Source organism: Sinocyclocheilus anshuiensis, unplaced genomic scaffold (genome assembly GCF_001515605.1).
Source record: "Sinocyclocheilus anshuiensis isolate Anshui unplaced genomic scaffold, SAMN03320099.WGS_v1.1 scaffold931, whole genome shotgun sequence".
NCBI lineage: Eukaryota > Metazoa > Chordata > Actinopteri > Cypriniformes > Cyprinidae > Sinocyclocheilus > Sinocyclocheilus anshuiensis.
In genome coordinates this window covers 181,349-192,813 of record NW_015544187.1, presented here as the reverse complement: position 1 = coordinate 192,813, position 11,465 = coordinate 181,349, and the positions used below count along the sequence as shown (strand labels likewise).

Here is an 11,465-nt window from a genome sequence, read left to right as displayed (position 1 = left end):
ACTGTACAGACCGTATATTCTATTGCCCTACACCAACCCTACACCTAAACCTACCCCTCACAGGAAACTTTCTGCATTTTTAGATTTTCAAAAAACTTCATTCTGTGTGATTTATTAGCATGTTTACCCATGGGGACCTCATTTTAGGTCCCCACCGTGACACGAGTCCCCATGAGTCTGTGTGTATTCAGGTTTAAGTCCCCACCAGAATAGAAAAACAGGTACCCACACACACACACACACACACACATTCTGCAGCCAAGTACTCTCATTCTTGAAAAGCTGTCAATCACTTCCATTGTTCTGCTTTGTAGGTCTTTAAGAGCAGGTGAGAGGCCTTTTGTTTTCAATCAGAGTAAACACACGCAACACTCCCTCACTCACCCGCTGTGGGGAGGCGTTCAGCCCCTGCCCCCACCTTTTCTCTTTAATACTCCCTGGGGCAATCCAAATAACATTCCACAGGCCCACTGAGTGGATGAGTATGGGCAAAACAAGTGAAAAGAGAACGACAGAGCGAAAGAGTGTTTTTTATAGAAAGCATGTTGTTCTTCATATTACAATCTTAATATCACAAAAGGATACATCCAAAAGTGTTATGTATATAAATTATCCCATGTTGTGCTAAGGAAAATGGTGTTATGTTATACCATAAATATACACACTACCGGTCAAAGGTTTGGAATAATTTAGATTTTTTTTAATGATTTTGAAAGATGTCTCTTATGCTCACAAAGGCCAAATATATTAAGATAGAAAACAGTTATTTTATATATTTCACAATATTACAGAATACTTTAAATTTTATAAAATTTTTGATCAAAAATACAGTAAACTCTAATACTGTGAAATATTATCACATTTTAAAATAACCATTTTCTATTTTAATATATTTCAAAATGTAATTTATTCCTGTGATGGCAAATCTGACTTTTCAGCAGCCATTATTTCAGTCTTTAGTGTCACATGATCCTTCAGAAATCATTCTAATAAGCTTATTTGCTGCTCAGGAAACATTTGTTATTATCAATGTTGAAAACAGTTGTACTTTTTTTTTTGTGGAAACCATGATACACCACCATTTAAGAGTTTGGAGTAAGTTTTACAAAAAAAGGGACAAGGACACATTATATTGATCGAAAGTGAGAGTCAAGTAAGATTTCTATTACAAATAAATGCTGTTCATTTTAAAGGGTTCATATGATGCGATTTCAATTTTTCCTTTCTCTTAACGCACTGGATAGCTGGCCAATCACAGCACACCTTGCTTTTCAGACCGATGAGCTTTGTAAAAATCGACGCATTTCAGAAAGGCGGGGCATAGAGGAGAAACAATAATGTACAGTATGTGGAAAATAATGTGTTTTTTGAACCTTAAACCGCATAAATACATTTCATTACAGCAAATACACAAAATAATGTTCTTTTTAGCAACATCATATGAACCCTTTAAAACATTCTTTTTATCAAAGAATCCTTAAAATTATTTCTGAAGGATCATTTGACATTGAAGACTGGAGTAATGATTGTTGAAAATTCAGCTTTGCAATCACATGTATATAAAATAGAAATCATTTATTTCAAATTGTAATCATATTTCACAATATTATGGGTAATACTATATTTAATCAAATAAATGCAAAAAGAGACTTATTTAAAAAAATCCTAATTATCCCAAACTTCTGACCAGTACTGTATATAGTGTACATTAAGATCTGGTCAGTGCTAAACTTTTCTTTGTCACTTTTCCTAAACATTCTGACTTGAGTGTGAAACCGAACAGAAAATGGACATTTTAGGGCATGGCAACAAAAATGTGTCAGTATGATATATGGCACAGACTTCAGTTCTCACCGCAGGCAACAACGGCTGGGCACAAGCACTGAAAATGGATTCTTTCGGCCAAAGGGGAAAAATATAAAACAAACCTCCACCTGTTCAGACTGAGAGGTCAATCTATTTACAACCTTTTTAAGTACACTGGGGCTCTAGAGTTTGGTTGGTTTTGGGGTCACGGCGAGAAATAATATCCAGCTTTTTCAGTATCCAGCTTTTTAATATAACAATAATTTAGCATTTAATGAATGGAGCTAATATTATGAGTCTGCTGAGAGGTGATCCCTGTGGTCATTACTGAAGAATGTGCAGTGTAAGGACACTGAATCTCATATTGAATACACACATTGAATATGGTTTCATATTGAGAAATGCGTCATTCACTGCAGAAACTGCTCATTTTTCATTGGTGTTTTTTGAGAGACTACCTCTTTTCTTCACTGTATGGTGTCTATCAGATATTTAAAGCCACCGGGTCACACAGACCTCAAGATCCGAAACAAAGATGTAAGCCACTGTTTTTGTATTGAAGAAAAAAGTGTGCATTCATACAGCAGAAATGTAATTTTAATGCCAACAGTCACATCTTTTCTTGATTATAAATGCATGTTAGAGTTTTTATAAGCCTTCAAATTTCTGTAGAAAGTATTGCATAGGTGGCTACACTCCCATAAAAAAGGTACAAAAGCTGTTACTCGGACAGTAACCTTTCAAAAGGTACACCTTTGTATATTAGTACTGTACCTAAATGGCTCATATTAGAACCTTTTGAAAGGGTACCGCCACAGTGACACTTTTTGTACCTTTTTCTGATGCCTTCCAGATGTTAATTGATATTATTTGTGTACAGATCATTATCTTCTTGATACCAAACTTAAGATCCAGAGAAATGTTTGTCTCTTTACCAGGACATCTAGGAACATTGGGGACATCTCATCCATCTTTGAGTCTTGTGTAGAGTCTTCAGTTGATCAGAATACTTCTGGATTCCTGGCACCAAGAATGTCAGATGTTCTGCATACTGCCTAGTTAATCAGTAGATGTACGGGCCGCATATAAGATCAGGTTAACAGCCAAGGATATCCTGAAACCATCAATCAGAATCGTAACCATTCTAATCTTCCTGCCCATTGGCAAAAAGTTAGACACCAACATCATAAAAACATTGGCATTTTGGTTTTGACAACCACTATTAAAACCTTATTTTAGTAGCACTGTTTTGACTACTTACCAACTAATTGTCTAGCTAAATACTCCTGGAGAAGGGTGAGGATTAATTAACAGTTCTCAGTTTAAGAGTTAAAGTTCTTCATACTGTTTAGAAACTTCAAACCTGTAAGCCGTTACGTTTGTGGTGGCTGTAGTGCAACACTGCCAAATACTTTAGGAAAGAAAACCACCCTGAAACAAACAAACACGGTCTACAAATGACTGTGTTTGTGGCTAGACAATAATTCAGCAGAAATCTGGTCATTTCTGTGCGTCACAGATTTTATAACGTAGTGTGGTTGAATTTTGTGACTTGTGACTATATTTTAATTTTCTGACAGTCATAAAAATATATAGACTAGGTCTTTTTTATGGAATTGCTTTACAGTGTTAGAAGATGCTCTCAATCATGCTCACAACTGAAGACTTTATGAAGACTATAAAACTTATTTGATTAATTTATAATGGTTATGTATTTATTTTAACAAGAATACCCACAATAAATGAAATAATGCCAAACTGATGCATAGTTTACTTTACAGTCTTGTGCCATACGAAACAAGCACAAGAGCTTGTCACTTCAAGGGACAACTTTTTACCTTATTTACTCCTAAAATTCATAGTAGTGCATTAAGGGTACATATTACTACTTCAGGGTGCTAATATGCACCATCTATGGATAGATAAGGTATAACGCTGTCTCTTTATTGCCCCAATGACAAGCTGATGCACTCCTAAAGGTAGTAGTGGACAGAAATGTTGAAAAACAGAAATGTTTTTCTAACAGTAATGATCTCTATCTTTCATTGCAGGATACTGATGGAGGCACATCCCATGAACTCGTTGCCCCCCATAAAATCACATTGTGAAGTGCCTGTGTTTGTTTTTTGAATCTTCAATTCTCTGTAGCACATAATATGCAAACACATTCAACAAGGGTTAAAGCTATTGTTCTGATTCCAGTGGGCACTAATTCGCTAAGTACCATGAGTCAGGCCCTCCTAATTCAATCATGAACTCAAACCCTCAAATTGAGATGGATAACACTGCTGTATGCTGCAGATGATGTGCTCATTTGGAAACCACAGCAAATTTCCAGATATTTCACCCAGCTTCTCAGCCTTCTACTGGTCACAGAAAGTCTGTTTGGGCTCATTTGTAAGTTTGCCACCTCCATGGGTGGTCTAAAGTTCATTTTTTATGTTTGGTGTTTGCACAGTGTTGGAGCACTTTGTTTTTCTGGCATGTCTTTCACAGCTCTCAGAAACTAGCAGACTGGTGGGGTTTTCTTTTGCACTGCCTTTTTCTGAAGAACAAATCTCTGTTTTCAAAAATGTTCCTTTATAATGTCAGCCTCATTCTCCCCACATAAAACGCAGTCTGTTGGCATAGCCTTTACACGTATGTTGACAGCGCAGAATTTATTCAACTTTTTTGACAGCCTGTTTCAAGCAGTGCACACATATATTTCTGTCTTCATATCGCTTCTGTTTTTGATTGAAATATAAGTTTAGTTAGTTAAGAATTCAATCCGTTTTTCTGGGATGTGTTTCAAACCAATTCTTTTTGCCTTTATAATTTTCCACGGCACAATATACACACCATTTTTAGCATTTTAAAGTTTGTGTTTGGATACAGTTTCATAAATGACAAAGGAGTTATTTTGGAGTTTCTCTATCCTAGACAATCTGAAGATGAAAAAAAAATCTCCAGTTTTGGTAAAATGACGTTAGTGGAAGCAGCTGTTTAGGGAGGGATTCCTGTTGTCATTGAGGCCAGGCCATGTTGACATGGTTTCTCAGGAAACCAGGTGAGACGGAGCACCGCACTTGGATAAATGTTGATGGATCGTTACAGGATGATACAGTCATCCAGGGTCAGGTACAGTACAATCCAAATCAGGACATAGACATTTACAGCGGTCAGTGTTTGTCCCAGTGGGTCAGTTGGGTGAATTGCATGGGATGTATGATGAGGATGTGTGTCATGCTTTTAATTGCTGGTCAAACACAGTGTCTCAGTGTCACAGTGTCGAATATACTGTAAGTGCTTGCTTTTTCTTAATATCTGTTGCTAGTTTTCTTGCATTGATTTGTTCTGCAGATAATTTTCCCTTTTGTTTTCACATTTTTGGTCATTTTTGTTGTGTAGTCTGGGAAGTTTGTCTGGGCATCAGAATGATCCTATTGCTTGCATTATTGTTGAATGTTTTTCAAAAATGTTGCCCCCTTGTGTGCAAAGTTCAAACCACAGTGCTGATGCCTGCAATGTGCTTTTCTTCTGTCTTTTCCACACTTGGAAGTTTGATCATAAGAAATACAGCCGTTTCCCTGGTAACCGCAGTAAACAAAGCAGAGCAGCACCTAACTTTGAAACTTGCAGTGCTCATATTTGATCAATTAAACCATAGCCTTCTGAAGTGTAAGCTATATCTCAATTTACATTTCGCCAAAGCACCACAAGAGTTTTTATATTTTTTATATTTAAAGCGAGTTTTTTGGGCAGTGTAGAGTAGCGCTTGTTATTTGTAATTTCTCCGATCACAAATGCCGACATGGTTTTATGTTTACGTGGCGCGATGCAACGCAACGCGTAAAAAGACAGTATAAGTCATTATAATCCATAATTATGTCCCCACTGGATGCAACGAATGCTTCGTTTATAATGGGTTTTCATGTTTTTGAATCATCGCAGTATGATAGGGGTGTAACATTTCCGTCACACGCTTGAGGTATTCGGCCAATCATAACGCACTGGATAGCTGGCCAATCACAGCACACCTTGCTTTTCAGACCGATGAGCTTTGTAAAAATCGACGCATTTCAGAAAGGCGGGGCATAGAGGAGAAACAATAATGTACAGTATGTGGAAAATAATGTGTTTTTTGAACCTTAAACCGCATAAATACATTTCATTACAGCAAATACACAAAATAATGTTCTTTTTAGCAACATCATATGAACCCTTTAAAACATTCTTTTTATCAAAGAATCCTTAAAATTATTTCTGAAGGATCATTTGACATTGAAGACTGGAGTAATGATTGTTGAAAATTCAGCTTTGCAATCACATGTATATAAAATAGAAATCATTTATTTCAAATTGTAATCATATTTCACAATATTATGGGTAATACTATATTTAATCAAATAAATGCAAAAAGAGACTTATTTAAAAAAATCCTAATTATCCCAAACTTCTGACCAGTACTGTATATAGTGTACATTAAGATCTGGTCAGTGCTAAACTTTTCTTTGTCACTTTTCCTAAACATTCTGACTTGAGTGTGAAACCGAACAGAAAATGGACATTTTAGGGCATGGCAACAAAAATGTGTCAGTATGATATATGGCACAGACTTCAGTTCTCACCGCAGGCAACAACGGCTGGGCACAAGCACTGAAAATGGATTCTTTCGGCCAAAGGGGAAAAATATAAAACAAACCTCCACCTGTTCAGACTGAGAGGTCAATCTATTTACAACCTTTTTAAGTACACTGGGGCTCTAGAGTTTGGTTGGTTTTGGGGTCACGGCGAGAAATAATATCCAGCTTTTTCAGTATCCAGCTTTTTAATATAACAATAATTTAGCATTTAATGAATGGAGCTAATATTATGAGTCTGCTGAGAGGTGATCCCTGTGGTCATTACTGAAGAATGTGCAGTGTAAGGACACTGAATCTCATATTGAATACACACATTGAATATGGTTTCATATTGAGAAATGCGTCATTCACTGCAGAAACCGCTCATTTTTCATTGGTGTTTTTTGAGAGACTACCTCTTTTCTTCACTGTATGGTCTCTATCAGATATTTAAAGCCACCAGGTCACACAGACCTCAAGATCCGGAACAAAGAAAACCTGTGGGCAACCTTTGGCTGACCTACTGAAGATCAATAGATAACACATACACAAGACACTGTTACAACAATTAGATAAATTCAGTGGCTCTTACTATAATTTTCAGTTTTAATGTTTCTTCCAGCTACTACCTGCAGGCAATAAAACTGCAGCAGTCTCCATTCAGCCACTGGTTAATGATCATATAAATATTTGTAATTATTTTCCCGTTATTGCAATGTTGCATATTTGTATTGCACATAACACAGCACTATTTTTATTCATCTGTTTCAGTCATGTGACTTTTATGCTCATATATATATAATGTAATTTTAATGCCAACAGTCACATCTTTTCTTGATTATAAATGCATGTTAGAGTTTTTATAAGCCTTCAAATTTCTGTAGAAAGTATTGCATAGGTGGCTACACTCTCATAAAAAAGGTACAAAAGCTGTTACTCAGGCGGTACCTTTTCAAAAGGCACACCTTTGTACCTAAAGAGTCCATATTGGTACCTTAAAGGTACATATTAGTACCTAAAGTGTGCATATTAGTACCTAAAACGTACAAAAGTGTACTTTTTGAAAAGGTACCGCCCCAGTGACAGCCTTTGTACCTTTTTTTCTAAAAGTGTATAATATCACATGTACACTCTAAAAAATGCTGGGTTGTTTCAACCCAACATTGGGTCAAATATAGACTAACCCAACCGTTGGGATACATTTTTACATTAAATTTTTAACCCAAAAGTTGGGTTAGTCCATATTTGACCCAAAGTTGGGTTGAAACAACCCAGCATTTTTTAGAGTGTATGATTTAGCCTCATTCATCTGTCATTCAACTTTGTTTATGATGCTAAATACACCTATTTCCACAAATCTGCTTCACATACCTAGTTCAGATACATTAGTGGACAAATTCTGGATTTTGGAGCCTACATTGGCACAACAAACAGTATTGACAGTGGTCTTCACCTGTTCTCGGAGTCTGTCCTGGTGGCCCATGATGGCGGAGGCGTGGTGTGGGTATTTCTGCTTCAGATGTTCCAAAAAGGCCTCTCGTTTTTTATCCATATCGGATGGCTGCATGGCCAGGATCTCCTGTGAGCTGCGCGCTCCGCCCACCGTGTGTCTTCGTAGAACCCCTGCGCGGCTGGATTTGGCCTCACAGCGGTTACCAGGGCTGTTAGCGGAGACAACCTGCTGTTTACGGGTCAGGTGCTCAGCGTCTTCACTGGAAGTCACCTTTAGATTCCCCTTCAGAGGTTCTATGGAAAAAAGACAGAGATACAATGGAATGATTAGAGAAAAGTGGGAAAATATGAGAATGTTTCCTTGTGGACCTCATACACGTACAAACACACATGCTAAATAAACTTTTACAGATGTCAGACAGATTATTCTCAGATGGAGCTGTCGGGACAAGATTTATTAAATAAAGATGTCAGTTTGATCATCCCCAAGCTTAAGTTTCCAAAAGCCAAAAGAAGCAAACATGTCCTAACAAAGCTAAATGTGCGCAACACTCTAGCACTGAATGTTTACTTATATCAAATGTGACACACACACCAACAAGACACACACATCAACATATAATTTGAAACGGTAGATACACTTTCTTAGAATGGAATAAAACTGAATGCTGAAGTAACACAAAAACATTCAGTCATATTTAGTTAGTCTCATGGGCACTAAAGGAATCGCAGAAGTGCAGAGGAAAAAAGACTGTCAGCGAAACTACTGTTGGGAATGGCCTGCCTCTCTGATGTATTGCCCCCCTATGTGAAGCTGGCACACAGATGTTTGTACCTAACATGGGCATTTTTTCTCAATAACAGGCACTTAAACGGAGTTGAGATATGGCCCAATTGGGATTCATTGTTTACTTCATATATAAGGTGAGAAATAGTAGGCTAACGTTCACTTTAGTGCAACGCTCTGTTGTATACCATAAAAGCTCATTAAAAGATAAATAAATCTCCCAAAGCGTAAAAGTGTAAGGTTGAGAAATCCTGAAACCCATCCTCCTCCCCCATATGCGTAGTGTCACAGGACAGCAATCTATCAGCTCTATTTATAACTGCTAAGCTATACACACAAACACTTGTACACACAATCTCAAAGTCAACAAGAAAATCAAGAAATCCTGTACATACAACAAACATTCAACCCTGTCATTGCATCCTTGCTTTATCACGTCTACATCAGCGTCATGGAGCCCTTACCTTCCCCAGACAGGTCTGTCCTATTCTCTTTCCCAAGTTCTGCCATGCTCTCCAATACAATGACCCTATAGACACTGGATTTAAGAGACTGTCTGTGGAGAGCAGCTGTTGGCCAGATTCCACAGCCTCTCACATGAGTGAAAGATACTTTAGCAGTTTAATGGAGTCTGGATTACTCCTGACTCTTGTGATCAACTCTAGAAACTTGCCAATTGAAAACACGCCGCTGCATGCTGAGTGTGCGTGTGTCTGTGTGTGTGTGTGTGTGTGTGTGTCCTCATTCCCAGACCTAAAAAGGTGACAGTGACGTTAATGTTCCCATGTAAAGCTTAGTGAGGGGCCCTCGCCAACAGGTGCTAGATCCAAACTTCCTCTCTCCTTCTCTCATTCACATTTTCTCACAATGTTCTCACTGTATGTTAGGCTCTTTAAGGTATTTATTTTTGACAAAATAAAGTAAGAACTTTTGTCAATATTTTGCTCTTTTCCAACAAAAGGTCAGTGAAAGGAAGAGCTTAACCCTTCAGAAAATGGTATCAGGAAGTTGTAAACAGTGTATGAGGTTTGCAATTTGTACAGAACTGTTTTATGAAGTTTTTGTCTACCACTTCTTTTTTTTTTTTCAGAAAAACCTTTTGTCAGTACAGTCCATTGAACGTAGTCTACTTTTATCACTCTCAGCCTCATTTTCTTTCCTATCAAAAATTAAATATGGCGCTACACTGACTAAGGTCTATTGACATTAAATTAACATAACACTTAAATAAAATATATTACGTTAACAGGGTTGCAAGTAACAGGGTTACATTTTTATCCTAATTTAGGTTATTAACAAGTACAGAATATGTAACGTGGCACCGAATGTTGGTTACTAATTATTGAACTTTAATCGATAAAATATTTCTCATAAATTAAAGAAAAAAAATTATGATCCTTTAAAAAAAAAAAAACTTTGGTAACAGGGTTGAATAGTTAGAGTTTACAGATTTCTCATGTGTTTAAAACGAGGTACTTTTAATGCTATAATATATATATATATATATATATATATATATATATATATAACAGTTTGTCTAACGCTTCTTTGTGTAAAGAAAATTGCATTTGTGCCTTTATTACTTTAAAACATAACTAGTTGTATGCTTGTACCATATTTGTGCAAAATTTTTCCTGTTGCTGCATATAAAAGTCAAATACTCCTGCTTTTTTGCCTGAAAGTGTGTCTAATGTGATGTGATTGTGAGAGAACTGTTATCCAGTCCAACAGCTGAATGTGGGCGGCTGCTCCACAGTTTCACAACAAGTAGATTATTCAGTGAAGGGTATTTTAAAATGTTTAAAATATCTTCTATAATCCTATTCAAGTCTGTCATTACATCAAAGAGGCATAAGAATATTTATGTCTTTGTGTGGACGCATGCAGTGTGTAATTCATAATAGTTCAGTCAGCTCAGGCAGACAGATGAAAACTAATGCATAACACATGGAAAGGAAAGAACCTCTTGTACGCTCTTGTCGTATTGTCTTATATTGTTGATTTGTTAACTAAACACTATTCCTCACGTCAGGGTATAGACGCCATGTTTTATTTGACATGCCTATGAGAAACAGAAGTACAGTTCATTCGAGAGGTTGTACTACTGTATCTTGCATCAGTTTTTCACCCAACAAAACACTGAAAATGTGTATTTCTAAAAATATCCAATGTAAAGTGAACTCTTCAAGTTAAAGTCTCCTTTCTAACCATATTGTCTTATATTTTGTCATTTTTAGGTAATGTATATGCTTTAACATGTTGCTTGCATGTTTTAGAATCTTGATAGGCATTGTTAGCATGTAGCTATCAAAGCATTGCTAGAATGCTTTAACTTGTTGCTAACATGTTGATAGGCATAATCTAGAGACAGATTACATTAAAAATCTTTGACAGATGGAGTCCCATTTGAGCAGTCCGCTGATGTAAGTCTATGGGAATTTTGGCCTATTTGGAAGTCTGTTAGAATTTCATGAGTTGGATCAGTTAGAAAAGATACAGCAACATGATCAGACCAACCCAAATGTTTGTGCCAGGTTTGGTTGATCTAGCTTGAAACGCTTTAAGAAGTGTTAGAATCAGAAGAATATGCAACAATTAAATTTAGCTTGATATGCCACAATGCATTTTCTTAACTAAACACATTATTTGTCTAACTGCAATTTTTCAAATCATACAAATAATGTATTTTAAATACATTATTTCATAGAATGACCCTATTACAGTGCATCACAAACATCCAATGGAGTCACTGAGGACATTAACCAAACTCTTTTAGTCATCCTCCCATTTTGAAAAAACCAAAGCCAACCTATCAA

At 36.6% G+C, this 11,465-nt stretch overlaps 1 pseudogene; it reads right to left on the bottom strand.

Annotated features, from left to right (window-relative positions):
* Positions 1-11,465, bottom strand: part of LOC107696485 (sickle tail protein homolog) — a 106,966-nt pseudogene that overhangs the window by 54,184 nt on the left and 41,317 nt on the right.